Genomic DNA, 21,075 nt, shown 5'->3' with positions numbered 1-21,075 from the left:
ATTTTGTGGTGCTAAATATACAACTTAGATAGTGGAGTATCACTATCCAACATATTCTCCAATGGGTACACGGCATACTCCTCTCAAGTTGAGAATACACCAAGATCATGACATTGATACCTCTATACTACAAAAGTGGTGGGTGTGGTGTAAGTTACTATCTCGAGATGGAACATGCTCAAGGTGAGCATACAAGATAACCAAGTGGAATAGCACGGCCATGATACCATGCATCTCATAATCACAAAGACAATAGTGGAGTATCACCACTAGGGAGTACTCCACTAGCAACCAAACATAGATGACAATAATAAAGAGAACAACACTCATAGAATCAAGGTGCTTTGGATATCAACAAATGACATCCAACTAGACACCGAATCGGAGATCAAAAGATGGCTTGCCTTGGCTTATTTGTCCATGTACTTCTTCAACTCCATCAATATAAGAATCCCAACAACATATATAAATAAAATCCTCGTCTGATTCCACTTCTTCTTCTTCTCCGGAATTGTTCGCATCTATCGCCGGAAAATATAAAAGGAACACAATCAATCACATTGCATCAACTAGACAACATTCAACAATCAACAACTAATCATGCAGCCAAGGTATAGCCTACTAAGGACTTATAGATACCACAAAACAAATTTAAGAGTTTTAATTTAGAAAACCCCATTTATTTACCTAGTAGAGGTATGAGTGCATCACAACTTAGCAATTGCCTCTCTCGGTTATCACCATGGTATAAACCAATTATCCCCTGGTAGATAACATCATGAAGAGGACAAGAGCATTAGTTTGGCATCACAAACATTCACAACATAATTTCAAACATTTTTGGAAAAGTAGAAATCAGTTTTCCTAATTTAATCTGCTCACTTAACACTATACAAAAATAGGAAGCAAACCATATGCCACATCATTTGAAAACTTAAGCAAAACAAAAGAGCTAAAGTTAGGTTGCAGAGGTGTTGTTTTGCAAGCATAAAACAAAGGTTGCCCATCTTTACTAAAAAGAGTTGGTCAAGGGTTTTAAATAAACCGAAAAGTTTTGCTTCAACAATGCATGTCACACAAAAACATTACTAACAGCAACAAATATGTATGAACAGAGACTAATACTATTTTTCCTATATAGCCAGTACTAATACAAGACTAACCCAATTGGAATCACCTAAAAACATTAAACATACAATTTTAGGAATTTCCTTGAATCTGACTGTACAGAAAACAAGATCTGTAAGCCATAAATCGTAGAAAAATCCTAAAAATATGAGGCTACTTGCATTTGAAAGGTAATTAAACAGAGATGCAAACACAATTGGATTTGGGTTCAAATTATTTCTGAAACTCTCACAAATGGATTGACAAGTTTACTGCATGTTTTCACCATTTGCTTTAACTATGGAGTTGCGGAATAGATAAAGGTTTGAAACTTGTCGGAGATGATTAAGAAAACATTCCGTAATCCTACAGAATTGGAATCACTCAATTAGGTTCAAAAATGGATTTTTGATGCATTAAAAGCTAACAGCCATGTCTGCAGAACATACAGAACAAGTTTAATTCATCAAAAATAATACACAAATCATACAAATATGAGGTCTTCTGCATCTGAAAGGTATTGAATAGGTGGTTCTTACCCAGTTGGTTTCATTCAAAAATTCGTCTCCAAGCTCCTGGTTTAATTCGACAAAGTCAGATCTGACCAGATCTTGATCTGTGAGCCATTTCAGTTTCAGGAGGTCAATCGAAGTGAAACCACCGCCAAAATGAAGGTATTGGAGAGGGCTTTCACCCACCGTTTAGTTTGCTCAAAAAGGTTTGGTAAAACGGGAGAAATCTAACAAACAGTGATTCTGCATGTTTGCAGAACTTTATTTACCATGCAAAATCCGTAACGAATTTGAGGATGAGACAAACGCCAAGTTGTAGATCTTTTCAATACCTATCTGTGGAACTTTGATTCACTCGATTTGGATCTGCACACGAGATTTGGTGGATTTTACAAGTTCGTACCAGAATCTGAAACAGCAAGATTACAGAAATTACTGCAGGGATTTGGACGAACTTTGCTCAAAAACTTCAGATCTGAGGATTGCTCAACCTTCTCCATGCTTGGACCAACATGCACCTGCATCAAGATCCAATCTTAGCAATGGAGGAAGAAGAAATAGAGAGGGATTCAGCTAGGGTTAGGGGAGAAGAGAGTGAGAGGGAAGCTCTCATGGTGAGGGGAAGCTTGGGGGAGGGGGAGAGCTTCATCTTGGTGGATTTCCATGGCCATGGCCGGCCATGGGAGCAAGGGGCAGCAGCAGCTCGTGGGAGAGAGGAGGAGGAGAGTGTGAGGGAGTGCAGAGAAGAGAAATGAGGGCCAAAGGTGGAGGGGTGGCCGGCTAGGGGGCTTTTATAGAGGGAGAGGGGTGGCTGCCTCCCTTTTTCATTGGCCAAGGAAGGTGGCTGCCCATTTAATTGTTGGGGTAGTTGGGAGGCCTGGCTTGTATAAGAAGAAAAAGAGGAGGTAGTGCTGGCCAAAATTTGAATGCATACAAAAATTGGCCGGCTCCATCCTTGCCAAACAAAAATGAACAATGAGGGAGAGCGAGATGGAGAAGCATGATGCTTGTGTGCCATGCATGGCATGGCCGACCAAGATTGAGGATTGGGATGGTTAGCTAAAAATGGTTTGATGGTGTCTTTAAATTAGGAAGAGAAATGATAATAAACATTGGTGCCAATGTTGAAGAATAAAGTACTTTGATCAAATTATCAATTTGGCCAATAGATGATGGTGGTGATGATGGTTGAGACAATGGTAGAGCAAGACTAAGAGAGATGGTGAGTGACGTAACCATATACTCACAAGGATGAGTATGATGACATAAATCATCAATTCATGAGGTCAAGGTGATGATGGAAAAGAATAGAGGATTGAGATGGGTAGGATGAAATATAACTTGTTCTCCAATGAGAGGTCAATTTGGAGTGGTTTGAATTTCTCCCTGAGTCCAGAGTTTAGTTGAAAGGATAAGGGAGTCCATTTGGAAGTATCAAATTATCATCCATTGGATCAAGAATTGGAGGATGAGGGGGTACAATGTGGTAGGTCAGAGAGGTGCATAAGATGTGCAAGAATTGCCATTTGAAAAAGAATTCATTTGAAAAGTATTTGAATCACCTCAATTGTCTAGGGACAATTGGTAATGAACTCAAGTGGAATGGAATTTGAAAATGTTGAGAGAAAACTAGTGGAACATAGGAGTTCAAAATATTCTACTTACTTTCCCAAGTAAAGTAGAGTTTTTCTCAAATGTTAAATAAACAAGAGGAAAACAAGAAATGGTATAGGTACCATAAACAAGCTTTTTGTTGAAACAAGGCAAAATAGAGAGAATGTTTTAGAAATCAGTAATTGGTAGAAATGGGATGAAAAACAAAACCCATTTCAGCTCTTAGTTTTGTTTGAAGAAATTTCTTGAAAATATTTAATAAAACTAGAAGTAGTGTTGTGATCAAAACTAGAGAAGGAAAACAATAGAGTTTTTGAGGAGGAGAACTAATTTAAGGAGGAGTGTTCTCAAGGGTAAATGATGGCTACAAAATGTACCCATCATTCCCACTCTTGGTTTTGTGAAGATTAAACTTGGATTAAAATAAAAACAAGAGGTTAAAGAGGAAGAAGTGATCTAGTGCTGAAACACTGGATAGGGTATAAGATCAAGTTGGATATCAGAGTGGCAGGGGTAGAATGAGACATGCAGGACGTGGAAATTGTAGAGGGAGATGCACAGATGAGATCCATGCATTTAGGTCAACAAAAACAGTTGTGGGTGCTTAGAGATCAATTGCCAAAGTCTGGACATTTTAAGCCTGTCAACACAGATGGTCGACATGGCCTCAAAACCAACAAGGATGAGTGGGTATAAGAGAGGGAGGTAGCTAGGGGTAGATGATCCCTAGTTTTGAATTAAGGATGATTGAGCTATCTTGTACCACCAAGAGGAAAATCAAGATGGCACACTCATGTTGTCATCAGGAGAGAGGTTTGATGTAGTAAAAAGGAAAACAATTCTTCCTAAGCCACACATGTGTTTTATTTGGTGAGTTGCTTATTTAACCACCAGGGGTGTTGTTCTATGAGGTAGCTCAAGACAAAACTCACAAGCAAATCAAGATAATTCATCTACCAACAGATCAAGGCAATTCATCATAACAAACAGATCAAGGCAATTCATCTAAATTAATCTAAAGAAAAAGTTTTTGTTCCCCCTAATTTTTGCATTAAGGACAATTAATCAAGGTTGCAAAAGTTGGGGTGTTACAGATCTTCCACCCTTAAAATAATCTCGTCCAGAGATTACTGAGCGCGGAACTAGAGGGGTTGTAAACCTTAACGAAAGTTAGACTCCATTCTTCTGTCGGCGTGCCGTTGTTGAGAGGGTCGCAACTTCAGCTTCTGGGAGACATGATGGATTCCTGCCGATGGCGAACTTCATGAAGAGGTTGACTACTCCATGCAGGTGTTGGATCTCTAGCTTCTTCATTATCCTAGCGGAGGTTCAAGACTATGGGAGGGTTAGTGCACCCAGTGGTGCTTGAGCAGGGTTGAATACTTTTTAGAGTTAGCCTAAATTTAGTGGAAGACAAAGTCTTCCACCCTTAAAATTGTTCATCGGGGAGGGGGCGTTAAAAACGGTAAGCTTCGGCCACGGGTCTTGTCGGGCGCTTTTTGGAGAAGCCATTGATCTCCTGTCTTGAGTTGAAAACATCTTCAGAGGCGTTGTGCAGTCCACGGCTTCAAGAGGGGTTAGTGCATCCCACGTTTCCAACGGTGTGTTAGAAGGGTTTAAAATTTTAGGGTTAGTTCCAACTTTTAGTGGAAGACGGAGTCTTCCACCCTTAAGATTTTTCATCGATCCTTTTGAAAAAAACTCAGAGCGTCTGCCTTGCGGTCCTGTCAGGGGCTTCTGAAGAAGTCGTCGATCTTCCTTGTTTAGTCGAAGAATCTTCAGGGGCGACGTGCAGACCACAACTTCAAGAGGCACTCACGTGTTAACTAAACCATATGGGACGCGCGGTGAGTTAGTAAGTTGATGAAACACCTAGTTGGTAACCATATGAAGCAGCAGCAGAGGTCGTCGAAGACAATCTTCAGCTTGCGGGTCGGTGCTTGATACGTCCAATTTGCATCACTATTTTATATCATAATTTGCTGTTATTCATTGATATAATTCATATTGGGACACAATACTTATGTTATTTCATCTATTTTGCATGTTTCATCATTATTGGAGGACCAAGCACCGGAGCCAGGATTCTGCTGGAAAAAGCACCGTCAGAACGCAATATTTCGGAAGATCAACTGTGGAAGGAAATTATACCAAAAATCCTATTTTTCAAGATGACGAAGGAAGCCAGAAGGAGGGGCCAGGAGGACCCAGGGTGGGCCCACACCCTAGGGCGGCCCGGCCCCGGCCCTCGCCGCGCCGCCATGAGGATGGGGGGGCCCACGACCCCTTTCGCCGCCTTTTCTTCGCGAAATCCTTCGTCCCGAAAACCTAAGCCACAGAGGGTACCTCGCGAAGAGTTACAGCCGCCTCTGCGGGGCGGAGAACACCAGAGAGAAAAGAGCTCTCCGGCGGGCAGGAATCCGCCGGGGAAATTCTCTCCGGGAGGGGGAAATCGACGCCATCGTCACCGTCATCGAGCTGGACATCATCGCCATCACCATCATCATCATCTCCACCATCATCACCGCCGTCATCGCCGCTGGACACCGTCACCGCCGTAGCAATTTGGGTTTGATCTTGATTGTTTGATAGGGGAAACTCTCCCGGTATCGATCTCTACTTGTTGTTGATGCTATTGAGTGAAACCGTTGAACCAAGTTTATGTTCAGATTGTTATTCATCATCATATCACCTCTGATCATGTTCCATATGATGTCTCGTGAGTAGTTCGTTTAGTTCTTGAGGACATGGGTGAAGTCTAAATGTTAGTAGTGAACTATGGTTGAGTAATATTCAATGGTATGATATTTAAGTTGTGGTGTTATTCTTCTAGTGGTGTCATGTGAACGTCGACTACATGACACTTCACCATTTATGGGCCTAGGGGAATGCATCTTGTATTCGTTTGCTAATTGCGGGGTTGCCGGAGTGACAGAAACCTAAACCCCCGCTGGTATATCGATGCAGGAGGGATCGCAGGATCTCAGAGTTTAAGGCTGTGGTTAGATTTATTCTTAATTACTTTCTTGTAGTTGCGGATGCTTGCAAGGGGTATAATCACAAGTATGTATTAGTCCTAGGAAGGGCGGTACATTAGCATAGGTTCACCCACACAACACTTATCATAACAATGAAGATTATTTAGCCGTATGTAGCGAAAGCACTAGACTAAAATCCCGTGTGTCCTCGAGAACGTTTGGTCATTATAAGTAAACAAACCGGCTTGTCCTTTGTGCTAAAAAGGATTGGGCCACTCGCTGCAATTGTTACTCTCGCACTTTACATACTCGTACTTTATTCAACTGTTACATCAAAACCCCCTGAATACTTGTCTGTGAGCATTTACAGTGAATCCTTCATCGAAACTGCTTGTCAACACCTTCTGCTCCTCGTTGGGATCGACATTCTTACTTATCGAAGATACTACGATACACCCCCTATACTTGTGGGTCATCAAGACTATTTTCTGGCGCCGTTGCCGGGAGTGAAGCGCTATTGGTAAGTGGAATTGGTAAGGAAAACCTTTCTTTGTTGTGCTGATTTTATTTCTGCCTGCTGCTATAAGTCATTATGGAGAGATCTTCTCTTCAATTTTTATTTGGGAAATCTACTACTACTGCAACGGTAGTGGATGAGGCGCCAGGTGAGGAAGTAATACCATATAAAATACCTATGAAAATTATTGAACGTGTTATGGATAACCGCTATGAAGGGGATGGAACTGTCCATCCCGGTGATCATTCTTGTTTTTGCATGAATTATGCGGGTTATTCAAATGTGCAGGTATTGCTATGGATGAAGTGAGGAAGAAACTATTCTCTTTATCGCTGTCTGGTAAAGCGGCGCATTGGTATAAATTATTGGATAATGGGGATTCTCTTGAATGGAATGATATTGTGCCCCGGTTTTATTCTAAGTTCTATCCTCCAAGTGAAATTCATAAGGATCGGAATCGCATATATAATTTTTGGCCTCATGATGGAGAGAGTATTGCCCAAGCTTGGGGGAGATTGAAGTCTTTAATGCTCAAATGCCCCATTCATGAGCTTCCTGGTAATGTTATTATTGATAATTTCTATGCAAGACTTTCTTTTCAAGACAAGACCTTGTTGGATACTTCTTGTTCTGGATCATTTACACGCAACAAAGAAGAGTTTAAAAGGGACCTTCTTGATCGGATCCAAGAAAATACTGAAGGTTGGGAGAACGACAAGGATAGAGAATCGGGTATAATTTATGATTATAAATGCATTGAAGCTTTTATGGATACTGATAAATTTCGTAATATGAGTGCTACATATGGTCTTGATTCTCAAGTTGCTGCAAATCTTTATAAAGCTTTTGCCTCTCATTATGAATTGCCAAAGAAGAATTTTGATAAGTATCATGAACCGTATAAAGATAAAATTGATTCATCTATTAATAAATGCGTTGTAGTTGAAACTGCTGATCATGTTATTCCTGAAGCTTATATTGAAAAAACTCCTTTCCCTGCTAAAATGAAGGAGTACTCTGTTATAAATAGTGCAGTTCATAAAAGTGAAAAGAAACATGTAGAACCTGAAGAACAAATAAAAGTTGAACCTCTTTGTTGCAATAATTAAAGATCTTGTGACTGAAAATGTGGAGGATGGTCATATTATTTTCTGTGAAGATGCTTCTAATATTGTTTCACATCCTAATAAACCCAAACAAGCTAGTGTTCCTATGCTATCTCTGTTAGAATTGGTGATCATTGCTATTATGGATTATGTGATATTGGTGCAAGTGTTAGTGCTATTCCGTATGAGCTTTACACGGAGATTATGCACGAAATTGATTCTTGTGAACTTGAAGATATTGATGTGGTTATTCAGCTGGCTAATAGAGAAACTATTTCTCCAATTGGTATTGTTCGAGATGTGGAAGTTTTATGCGGTAAGATTAAATATCCTGCTGACTTTTTGGTACTTGGTTCTGCTGCTAGTGATTATTGTCCTATTATTTTTGGTAGACCTTTTCTAAATACTTGTGGAGCTATTATAGATTGCAAGAAAGAGAAAATTTTGACTAAATTTGCTGGTGAATCTTATGAGTTTAACTTCTCTAAATTTACTAAAACTCCTTATAAAGCTGATTTGCCTAGTAATGATTTTAAAATGGAGCAATGTGCATCTATCATTCTTGTTCCTAACAATCCTTTGCAGCAACATTTGGAGGATAGCGAGAGTGAAGTTTTTAGGAAAGAAAGAGATGAGCTTGAGGAAATTTTTCTTCGCCAACCTATTCTCAAGCATGATTTACCGGTGGAAGATTTGGGTACAACACCTCCACCAAAGGAAGATCCTGTTTTTGATTTAAAGCCTTTGCCTGATAATCTTAAATATGCTCATATTGATGATAAGAAAATATATCCTGTTATTATTAGTTCTAAGCTTTCAGGGATTGAGGAAGAAAGGTTATTGGAAATATTGAAGAAGCACCGAGGAGCTATTGGCTACACTCTTGATGATTTGAAAGGGATTTATCCTTCTATTTGCCAACATGCTATTAATATGGAAGATGATGCAAAGCCTGTTGTTGAACATCAGCGTCGTCTAATTCCGAAGATGAAGGAAGTGGTAAGGAATGAGGTATTACGACTTCTTGAAGCTGGTATTATATATCCTATTGCTGATAGTAGATGGGTTAGTCCTGTGCATTGCGTTCCCAAAAAAGGAGGAATGACTGTTGTGCCTAATGATAATGATGAGCTCATCCCTCAAAGAGTAGTTGTAGGGTATAGAATGTGCATTGATTTTCGAAAAGTTAATAAAGTTACTAAGAAAGATCATTACCCTTTACCATTTATTGATCAAATGCTAGAAAGATTGTCTAAAAATACTCATTTTTGTTTTCTTGATGGTTATTCTGGGTTTTCACAAATTGCTGTTAAAGCTAAAGATCAAGAGAAAACCACTTTCACTTGTCCCTATGGAACTTATGCTTATAGACGTATGCCTTTTGGTTTATGTAATGCTCCTGCTACTTTTCAAAGATGCATGTCTGCTATTTTTCATGGTTTTTGTGAAAGTATTGTAGAGGTATTCATGGATGATTTTTCCGTCTATGGGAATTCTTTTGATAGTTGCTTGCGAAACCTTGATAAAGTTTTGCAGAGATGTGAAGAAACTAACCTTGTTCTTAATTGGGAGAAATGCCACTTTATGGTTAATGAAGGAATTGTATTGGGACATAAAATTTCTGAGAGAGGTATTGAAGTTGATAGAGCTAAAGTTGAAGCAATTGAGAAGATGCCCTATCCAAGGGACGTTAAAGGTATTCGTAGTGTTCTTGGTCATGCTGGGTTTTATAGGAGATTTATTAAAGATTTCTCCAAGATTTCAAAGCCTCTTACTAATCTTCTTCAAAAAGATGTACCATTTGTTTTTGATGATGATTGTAAGGAAGCTTTTGAAACTCTTAAGAAAGCCTTAACAACTGCTCCTATAGTTGAACCTCCTGATTGGAACTTACCCTTTGAGATTATGTGTGATGCTAGTGATTTTGCTGTAGGCGCTGTTCTTGGACAGCGAGTAGATAAAAAGCTGAATGTTATTCATTATGCTAGTAAAACTCTTGATGCTGCTCAAAGAAATTATGCTACAACCGAAAAAGAATTATTAGCTGTAGTCTTTGCTTGCGATAAATTTAGATCTTATATTGTTGATTCAAAAGTTACTATTCATACTGATCATGCTGCAATTAGATACCTAATGACAAAGAAAGATGCTAAGCCGAGGCTTATTAGATGGGTACTTCTTTTGCAAGAATTTGATTTACATATTGTAGATAGGAAGGGTGCTGATAATCCTGTTGCTGATAATTTGTCTAGATTGGAAAACATTGCTTATGATCCTGTTCCTGTTAATGATAGTTTTCCAAATGAACAATTGGCTGTAATAAAGGTGAGCTCGCGAGACAGTCCTTGGTATGCTGATTATGCTAACTTTATTGTTTCCAAGTACTTGCCTCCGACCTTTTCAGCTCAGCAAAGGAGGAAATTCTTTTATGATTTGAGGCATTATTTCTGGGATGACTCACACTTATATAAAGAAGGAGTGGATGGTATTATGCGAAGATGTGTTCCCGAATATGAACAACAGGAGATATTGAGTAAATGTCATGGTAGTGCTTATGGAGGACATCACGCCGGAGAAAGAACCGCGCAAAAGGTTCTACAATCAGGTTTTTATTGGCCAACTCTCTTCAAAGATGCGAGAAAGTTTATTTTATCTTGTGATGAATGCCAAAGGGTTGGTAATATCTCCAGACGTAATGAAATGCCTATGAATTATACTCTTGTTATTGAACCGTTTGATTGTTGGGGATTTGACTTCATGGGACCTTTTCCGTCTTTGGAAGGTAACACTCACATACTTGTTGCTGTTGATTATGTTACTAAATGGGTGGAAGCTATACCTACAAAAAGTGCTGATGGTGAGACCTCTTTAAGAATGCTTTTAGATATTATTTTTCCTAGATTTGGAGTACCTAGATATATTATGACTGATGGAGGTTCTCATTTTATTCATGGAGGTTTTAGAAAAACTCTTGCTAAGTATGGTATTAATCATAGAATTGCTTCCGCTTATCATCCTCAAACTAGTGGTCAAGTAGAATTATCAAATAGAGAGATTAAATCTATTTTGGGAAAGACCTTTAATAAAACTAGAAAGAATTGGGCTAGTAAATTGAAGGATGCACTTTGGGCTTATAGAACTGCTTATAAAAATCCCATGGGAATGTCACCTTATAAAATGGTTTATGGGAAAGCTTGTCATTTACCTTTAGAACTAGAGCACAAAGCTTATTGGGCTGTTAGAGAATTAAATAAAGATCCTAAACTTGCCGGTGATAAGAGGTTGTTGCAATTAAGTTCTCTAGATGAATGGAGAAGTGAAGCTTATGAAAATGCTAAACTCTTTAAAGAGAAAGTTAAAAAATGGCATGATAGGAGGATTATCAAAAGAGAATTTAATATTGGGGATAAAGTCCTATTGTATCGGTCTCGTCTCAGATTCTTTGCAGGGAAATTACTCTCGAAATGGGAAGGACCATATGTTGTCGAGGAGGTGTATCGTTCAGGAGCAATTAAAATTAGCTCTCTCCAAGGCAATGCTACGCAAGTGGTGAATGGACAAAGACTCAAGCATTATATCTCAGGTGATTCCTATAATGTTGATGTTGATATTATTCAAGTGGAAACACCGGAAGCTTTCATCAAAGGGTAAATTGACAGTCCGCCAGAACTCGACTTTGAATAGGTAACGATCGGTAATGAAAAGTACGCAATTTACTTTCCGAACAATATTTTTGCTGTTTTTGAAAAATATGAAAAATTACGAGTTCGAAACGGAGTGGAAAGGACGCACGAGTGGGCGCCTCCATAGTCCGGCGCGGCCAAGCACAGGCCGCGCCGACCTATGGTTTGGCCGCCCCGTCGCCCCTTTCCGACTCTGGTTCGATCTGGTACTTTCCGTTTGTCGTGAAAAATTTTGCTATATAATCCCCCGGACCCCTGGAGGTCCGTATATCGTTTTCTCGACGTGTTTTGTTTCGAGTTGTTTCTGCCAGGATTTGCTTCGGATCTAGAGCCATCATGTCTTCGTCGGAAACTCCGAAGGACAGCTCCAGCAAGGATGTTGGCAACTTGTACATGGAGGAGCTGAGGATGCACCCCAAGGAGTTGCTGCTCGTTGAAGGAGAACTGCAGGTCAAGGATGTCCAGGGTCCTAAAGGAGAAGGAAGCTTGGAAGACAGGATGGAGAAGCTAGAACAAGAGGTTTTCAAATACAAGAAGATGGCTGAGCGTGAGGTGGATATCTTCCACAGGATTGTGTCTGAACTCATTGCTGAACATGAGAAGGAAACTGCAAAGCTTTGGAGCGACATCCTCTCACTTCACGACACCACCAACAAGCTCCAAGCACAACTCTATGATTTTCAGAATCAGAACTGTGAGTATGAAAACAGGTTTAAATACATAAGTGTCTTTGCTAGTTTCAGGATCCCCGAGACCAAGATGTCGTTTCTTGATGGAGAGCCTCTTCCTTGGAAGTTTGATGACGGGAATTCATCACCACCATCTCCGCAGGAGTAATTCATCATCGGTATTGGCATCCCCTTGGTTTGTTCCAAGCTTGGGGGAGTGCCGCGGTATCACATTATCACTACCTTTTACTTTTATTTGTCAAGTAGTATCATATCATGAGTAGGGAAGTTATCATATAAGATGGGTTGCAGTTGGAAGTATCTCTCTTTAGTTGGTTATCTATGTATCCCTTGGTGTGAGTTATCGTTATGGAATATTAATGAGAAGTCCTATCATTTACATATTGCACATCTTATTCTAGTTTGCAATCTCTACTATATGATTTACCTTGTTGTTAGTATTGGTATCACTTTGGGAGCATTGAATAAATCTATTTGGTTTTGGCAAACTTAGCATTGGTCAATAGCAACAACACTTTGAGGTTTAGTTAGAAAAGAGAAATACATATAGATGTTTCATTGTCTTTCTTTCTTGTTAGCTCATAGCTTATTATTCTGAAGTTAAGATTTTTTGTGCTTACAAGGAAGATGCATGATTGTTTCTATCATATGTATATTTGTTTGTTTCCCTCGACTCTTATGCTTGCTAATTAACCTTGCTAGCCAAAGACCTGTACTGAGAGGGAATACTTCTCGTGCATCCAAACCTTAACCCAAACCTATGTCATTTGTGTCCACCATACCTACCTACTACATGGTATTTTCTGCCATTCCAAGTAAATACTTCATGTGCTACCTTTAAACAATTCAAAACTTAGTATCTCTTATTTGTGTCAATGTTTCATAGCTCATGAGGAAGTATGTGGTGTTTTATCTTTCAATCTTGTTGGGCAACTTCCACCAATGGACTAGTGGCTTCATCCGCTTATCCAATAATTTTGCAAAAAGAGCTGGCAATGGGATTCCCAGTCCCAAATTAATTAAACTAAATAGACACTCCTCCATGGTATGTGATTGATGGACGGCACCCGAAGGATTCGGTTAGCCATGGCTTGTGTAAGCAAAGGTTGGGGGGAGTGTCATCATCATAATAAAGCTAAAATAAAAAGGCACTCCTTCATGGTATGAGATTGTTGGCAGGCACCCGAGGATTCGGTTAGCCATGGTTTGTGAAAGAAAGGTTGGAAGGAGTGCCACACAAAATGAAAATAATATGGGAGCCGCTCTTAGGAGGTTGTCTGGCAAGGGGGTTAGAGTACCCGCTACCAATCGTTGACAACAACAAACACCTCTCAAAATGTTACTTTTATTCTCTTTATATGATTGCAAAACTGAAAAAGCTCTAGCACATGATTTAATCCCTGCTTCCCTCTGCGAAGGGCCTGTCTTTTACTTTATGTTGAGTCAGTAAACCTATTTCCCTCCATCTCAAGCAAGCATTTGAGTAGTTGTGATCAAACCATTATATTGTGATTTGCTTCATCATGTCTTTTATTCTTCCTTGTTTAGTACAAGTTTTATCTGAATGAATATAGCTTTGCACGTTATCAATGATTATGAAGAGACCATTATGATTGAGTATGCAAGTTGTGCCTTATAAACTTTAACATGAGAGCGCTGCTCAATGAGATAAGTATAATCTGTTAATTGTTCTCTGACCAAGAACGAAGTTTGCCATCACCAATTATGATTTCTTATGCACCTTTACTTGTGATTACCCTATACTTGTTTCAAGTTGAGTTATAAGAGGTTGTTTACTATAATGTCTTGTGTGAATGAATATGATGCTTCTTGTCCGTATTTTATTTATCGACTCTTCACTCCATAAACATGTGGTCCTGTCTATCGAGCTCAGTTTCGCTTGGGGACAAGCGAAGTCTAAGCTTGGGGGGAGTTGATACGTCCAATTTGCATCACTATTTTATATCATAATTTGCTGTTATTCATTGATATATTTCATATTGGGACACAATACTTATGTTATTTCATCTATTTTGCATGTTTCATCATTATTGGAGGACCAAGCACGGAGCCGAGATTCTGCTGGAAAAAGCACCGTCGAGAATGCAATATTTCGGAAGATCAAGCGTGGAAGGAAATTATACCAAAAATCCTATTTTTCAAGATGACGAAGGAAGCCGAAGGAGGGGCCAGGAGGACCCGAGGTGGGCCCACACCCTAGGGCGGCGCGGCCCATGCCCTGGCCGCGCCGCCATGTGGTTTGGGGGGCCCACGACCCCTTTCGCCTCCTTTTCTTCGCGAAATCCTTCGTCCGAAAACCTAAGCCACAGAGGGTACCTCGCGAAGAGTTACAGCCGCCTCTGCGGGGCGGAGAACACCAGAGAGAAAAGAGCTCTCCGGCGGGCAGGAATCCGCGGGGAAATTCCCTCCGGGAGGGGGAAATCGACGCCATCGTCACCGTCATCGAGCTGGACATCATCGCCATCACCATCATCATCATCTCCACCATCATCACCGCCGTCATCACCGCTGGACACCGTCACCGCCGTAGCAATTTGGGTTTGATCTTGATTGTTTGATAGGGGAAACTCTCCCGGTATCGATCTCTACTTGTTGTTGATGCTATTGAGTGAAACCGTTGAACCAAGTTTATGTTCAGATTGTTATTCATCATCATATCACCTCTGATCATGTTCCATATGATGTCTCGTGAGTAGTTCGTTTAGTTCTTGAGGACATGGGTGAAGTCTAAATGTTAGTAGTGAACTATGGTTGAGTAATATTCAATGGTATGATATTTAAGTTGTGGTGTTATTCTTCTAGTGGTGTCATGTGAACGTCGACTACATGACACTTCACCATTTATGGGCCTAGGGGAATGCATCTTGTATTCGTTTGCTAATTGCGGGGTTGCCGGAGTGACAGAAACCTAAACCCCCGCTGGTATATCGATGCAGGAGGGATCGCAGGATCTCAGAGTTTAAGGCTGTGGTTAGATTTATTCTTAATTACTTTCTTGTAGTTGCGGATGCTTGCAAGGGGTATAATCACAAGTATGTATTAGTCCTAGGAAGGGCGGTACATTAGCATAGGTTCACCCACACAACACTTATCATAACAATGAAGATTATTTAGCCGTATGTAGCGAAAGCACTAGACTAAAATCCCGTGTGTCCTCGAGAACGTTTGGTCATTATAAGTAAACAAACCGGCTTGTCCTTTGTGCTAAAAAGGATTGGGCCACTCGCTGCAATTGTTACTCTCGCACTTTACATACTCGTACTTTATTCAACTGTTACATCAAAACCCCCTGAATACTTGTCTGTGAGCATTTACAGTGAATCCTTCATCGAAACTGCTTGTCAACACCTTCTGCTCCTCGTTGGGATCGACATTCTTACTTATCGAAGATACTACGATACACCCCCTATACTTGTGGGTCATCAGTGCTGTCTTATATCAGCTAAGAAGGGAGCGGGCAATTTATCATTTAATCTCCAGTCTTCCGGCATCTTCCTGAGCTTCACTTGATGAGGACCAGATGAACCATGTGATGTAGCTTGGCTTTGACGCTATTGTCCTCTCAGCTTGTTAGATGGCATGTTAGAGGGGGGGGGTGGTTTTCAAAAAGATATCCTCGAGGTTAGCGCGATTATATACCAAGGTTAGACCAAGTTAGTAAGTCTTCTCGCCGAGGTGCAGTCACTCTTGAAGGTAGGGGCTTCTGCTTCGTTGGCATAGTAGAGATGCTTCAGATGACCTTGAAAGTAGTCAGCGTAGATAGGGGTCTGAGTTAGTTTCCCTGACGTTTGAAAAACAACTGCTAACGGGTTTAGAGTTAGAGTCTTTCGTTAATCTACCCAACTAACTAGCAGTTAGCAATACATCGGCGAGGCAAACTTTAATCCTATCATGGCATGTGACACCCATACAACCATAACCAGAGTCAGAATACTACTAACAGAGGCTACTGGTATTTTTCCTAGATGCACAGTAACAAAACAAGATCAACACAATTGGAATCATTCAAAAATATTTATTTCTCAATTTTTGAGACTCAAAATACTAACCAGAAACAGTGATCAAGTTTTATTTATTAAAAATCGCACAAAAATCCTAAAAATACAAGGTCAGTGGCATCGGAAAGATAATTTCATACTGGTTCTAGAGCAATTGGAATCACATCAATCGGAGCTACCAAACTATTTTTATTAGCAAAACAGTACACTGGCAGATTTCCGTTTTTAATTTCTGTTTTACAAATTTCAAACAATTAAAAAGGGCGGGAACATCTAAATAGCAAGACATACATGCACACAACAAACAGATACAAACACTCAAGGTAGCACACTAGGGAACGACAAGCAATCATCAAACTAAACATGGTACTCTAAGTACCCAGAAATTCCTAATGCGCGGGGGTAGCTCAATCAAAGCGATTGAGTTTGTCCTATCCATCCTATATGTGTGGGAGCTGGTCACCTATCCGGACGTCTTCATTTTGTTGATATTGACTTCAACCAGGACTCTCGAAGCAGTTGGTGGTGAAGTAGGCCTGGTGTTGAGTCATCGATGTTGAGGCGGAGGCGAAACCCGTGTAGAACTTCTAGTCTCAACATCCCAAGAACGTGAGGTCTTCGAAGGGGTAGCTGTTGAGATACTCCCGAAGTTGAGATCTTCTCGTGGCTGGCCTAAAAATTACTAGTCAAGAAACTGAGGACTTGATCCCTGACGACTGCAAAAAGTGCAAGTCCACGGAGGAAGAAGGTCAGCTCCTTGACAGGCTTTGGTGACAACCAAAGGCATGATCTTATTATCCCTTTATGTGCAGGACTAAGTCGGCGTCCGATCTTCAATAGTTGTCGTTGGAGATACGTGAGACTTCATAAAAGGTTGATCCATCTTCGAGTTCGAGTCTCCGGTCTGAGTTGGGGACATCGTCCATCATGTAGGTTTGAAATGGATGAGACAATAGAGTATGAATTTTCAAACCTTTTTATAAAGCGGAGAGATAAGAATTTAGAAACTTTGAATAAATAAGAGGAGTAGGAGCTATACTTCCGACTAAAGAAACAATTTGTTTCATAAATAGTTTTCCCCAAGTAATTGTTTCCTAACTAACGTCCATGCTAACTAAGGTCTCCTACAGTCAGGATAGCTCTGATACCAGCTCTGTGGGGACCCCGGACTAGCTGTCCGAAATTCCCTGTTATGTATACAGTTCACGATCCCATGATCAGTGCGCCGTGAACACATAACCGAACTGATATCAAATTACACCATCCATTACAAAGCAGAATAAGAAAATTACAACATGGTCACATGACCGATACTTACATAATAGCCTCGAAGGGCCTAACTAAACATCAGAGTAGCATCATCACTTCAGCATCGCAGTACCCAAGTCATCTGCCATAACCCTACAGGCAACTGACTGGGAAGACGTTCCTAGCTCGCATAGACGTCGCCAACTCCTTCTTCATCCGTCGTGTTCCTCCAAGTCTGGCCAAGTAAATAGCCAGGGACAAAGCCGTGAGTACATTTGGAATTGTACTCGCAAACCATCAAGAAGGTACTTTGCAAGAGTGCAAGATAACAAATGCTAATCTACGGAGACAAGAAGGAAGGGATATTTTCTCTAGTGGAAATAGCATGAGGAAGAGAATCAGCTTCTCTTGTGGATAAGCATGCACAAGAGCGTCAGTTTCTAGGACAACTAATCAACCTTCTGAGGGGGAAAAGGTAGCATGCCGCCATCTCAGTTGATGGGGACACTTATAGAAGATGAGGTAGCATAAGTCCATCTCAATTGATGGGAATGCTAGAGAATTCCTATGACATACCCCTATCTTTATTGAAGAAGATACTTCAAAAGATACTTATGACACCTCTATATCTTTGTTAAAGAAGAGTTCCTCTTCAAGAAACATTTAGGAAAGAGTTCCCCACTTAGCCCTCATTTTTCCTCGACCATCTCCATATGGTCAACACACGCCCTTTTCCCGTACCCTTCCGGTACACACAAACACAACACTTCCTTTGCAAAACATTTGTTCAAAAACAAAACTCAAGCCCCGGTTAAGTATGGCCATTTCAACTTGTCCATGACCGCGGACGCGGCTATTCGAATAGATTTGACTCTGCAGAGTTTGCGCACTTTCCCCACAAGAACTGATAAATCCGCCGGGATCATCCCCGGATCATCATACAAAAGTATGCGAGACTCGGATAACCAGTCATAGTCTTTCGCCCGTCTCCATTGGCACAAGTCCTTCCCTGCGGGCTTACCCCTTCCCGGCACCCCGGCAGCATACCTCCTTTTGAGCGTATCTCCGGCGCCACGTCGGAAGACCCTCAGTACTCGTCCGGCTATCAGTTAAGACAGTGTATTGCCTCCTCCAGAGCGCAACCCGGCGTCGGAGGTCATCTTGACCCTCCCTAGAGAGTTGTGAAGGGTGCTTATGCCAATCTCAACGAACTACGGACTAAGCCCATGCCCACTTTGGATAATGTGGTTGCGCGATTAAAAGTTGGGACGGCGAACACTTATACGCAGTGCTCCTTTTTGCAAACCCTTTTTCGATTTCCCACAACACCATGGTTGCTCAACCAACCTACTTACACATCTTTCCCAAACATCTTTATCAAGATCCTTTGCTTTTATAAACCATACACTTGGGTTAACTCACCCAAGGTTTTCATAAACATTTACAACAAGGTAAACCTTGAGGGGTTCCCAACCTAAAGTTTCATGAGTTGAACTACTATTGCACTACGGCCGAGATGAGAGTCATCACGCCATAGATGGTGTGAAAAGGAGTAATGGAGTGGATCGTACTTGCTTAAGGTAAGCATGTACTATGACCACACAAGGAAGATTATACTTTCAGATTTTGTGGTGCTAAATATACAACTTAGATAGTGGAGTATCACTATCCAACATATTCTCCAATGGGTACACGGCATACTCCTCTCAAGTTGAGAATACACCAAGATCATGACATTGATACCTCTATACTACAAAAGTGGTGGGTGTGGTGTAAGTTACTATCTCGAGATGGAACATGCTCAAGGTGAGCATACAAGATAACCAAGTGGAATAGCACGGCCATGATACCATGCATCTCATAATCACAAAGACAATAGTGGAGTATCACCACTAGGGAGTACTCCACTAGCAACCAAACATAGATGACAATAATAAAGAGAACAACACTCATAGAATCAAGGTGCTTTGGATATCAACAAATGACATCCAACTAGACACCGAATCGGAGATCAAAAGATGGCTTGCCTTGGCTTATTTGTCCATGTACTTCTTCAACTCCATCAATATAAGAATCCCAACAACATATATAAATAAAATCCTCGTCTGATTCCACTTCTTCTTCTTCTCCGGAATTGTTCGCATCTATCGCCGGAAAATATAAAAGGAACACAATCAATCACATTGCATCAACTAGACAACATTCAACAATCAACAACTAATCATGCAGCCAAGGTATAGCCTACTAAGGACTTATAGATACCACAAAACAAATTTAAGAGTTTTAATTTAGAAAACCCCATTTATTTACCTAGTAGAGGTATGAGTGCATCACAACTTAGCAATTGCCTCTCTCGGTTATCACCATGGTATAAACCAATTATCCCCTGGTAGATAACATCATGAAGAGGACAAGAGCATTAGTTTGGCATCACAAACATTCACAACATAATTTCAAACATTTTTGGAAAAGTAGAAATCAGTTTTCCTAATTTAATCTGCTCACTTAACACTATACAAAAATAGGAAGCAAACCATATGCCACATCATTTGAAAACTTAAGCAAAACAAAAGAGCTAAAGTTAGGTTGCAGAGGTGTTGTTTTGCAAGCATAAAACAAAGGTTGCCCATCTTTACTAAAAAGAGTTGGTCAAGGGTTTTAAATAAACCGAAAAGTTTTGCTTCAACAATGCATGTCACACAAAAACATTACTAACAGCAACAAATATGTATGAACAGAGACTAATACTATTTTTCCTATATAGCCAGTACTAATACAAGACTAACCCAATTGGAATCACCTAAAAACATTAAACATACAATTTTAGGAATTTCCTTGAATCTGACTGTACAGAAAACAAGATCTGTAAGCCATAAATCGTAGAAAAATCCTAAAAATATGAGGCTACTTGCATTTGAAAGGTAATTAAACAGAGATGCAAACACAATTGGATTTGGGTTCAAATTATTTCTGAAACTCTCACAAATGGATTGACAAGTTTACTGCATGTTTTCACCATTTGCTTTAACTTTGGAGTTGCAGAACAGATAAAGGTTTGAAACTTGTCGGAGATGATTAAGAAAACATTCAGTAATCCTACAGAATTGGAATCACTCAATTAGGTTCAAAAATGGATTTTTGATGCATTAAAAGCTAACAGCCATGTCTGCAGAACATACAGAACAAGTTTAATTCATCAAAAATCATACACAAATCATAAAAATATGAGGTCTGCTGCATCTGAAAGGTATTGAATAGGTGGTTCTTACCCAGTTGGTTTCATTCAAAAATTCGTCTCCAAGCTCCTGGTTTAATTCGACAAAGTCAGATCTGACCAGATCTTGATCTGTGAGCCATTTCAGTTTCAGGAGGTCAATCGAAGTGAAACCACCGCCAAAATGAAGGTATTGGAGAGGGCTTTCACCCACCGTTTAGTTTGCTCAAAAAGGTTTGGTAAAACGGGAGTAATCTAACAAACAGTGATTCTGCATGTTTGCAGAACTTTATTTACCATGCAAAATCCGTAACGAATTTGAGGATGAGACCAACGCCAAGTTGTAGATCTTTTCAATACCTATCTGTGGAACTTTGATTCACTCGAT

General features: G+C 40.3%; 2 long non-coding RNA genes across 2 annotated transcripts; both read right to left on the bottom strand.

Annotated features, from left to right (window-relative positions):
* Positions 1-684: 684 nt before the first annotated feature.
* Positions 685-2,346, bottom strand: LOC139837591 (uncharacterized). Its single transcript, XR_011754136.1, has 4 exons — positions 2,075-2,346; positions 1,889-1,985; positions 1,647-1,723; positions 685-763 (listed from the first exon to the last, which is right to left on the bottom strand). It is a non-coding gene; the product is annotated as an uncharacterized lncRNA (long non-coding RNA).
* A 17,065-nt stretch (positions 2,347-19,411) lies between these two features.
* On the bottom strand, positions 19,412-21,075 carry LOC127327025 (uncharacterized). Its single transcript, XR_007868329.2, has 4 exons — positions 20,985-21,075; positions 20,743-20,819; positions 19,784-19,859; positions 19,412-19,617 (listed from the first exon to the last, which is right to left on the bottom strand). It is a non-coding gene; the product is annotated as an uncharacterized lncRNA (long non-coding RNA).

The sequence above is a fragment of the Lolium perenne genome, chromosome 3 (genome assembly GCF_019359855.2).
Source record: "Lolium perenne isolate Kyuss_39 chromosome 3, Kyuss_2.0, whole genome shotgun sequence".
NCBI lineage: Eukaryota > Viridiplantae > Streptophyta > Magnoliopsida > Poales > Poaceae > Lolium > Lolium perenne.
Note: the sequence above shows the minus strand (reverse complement) of the source record. Positions and strands in the feature narration are given on the sequence as shown.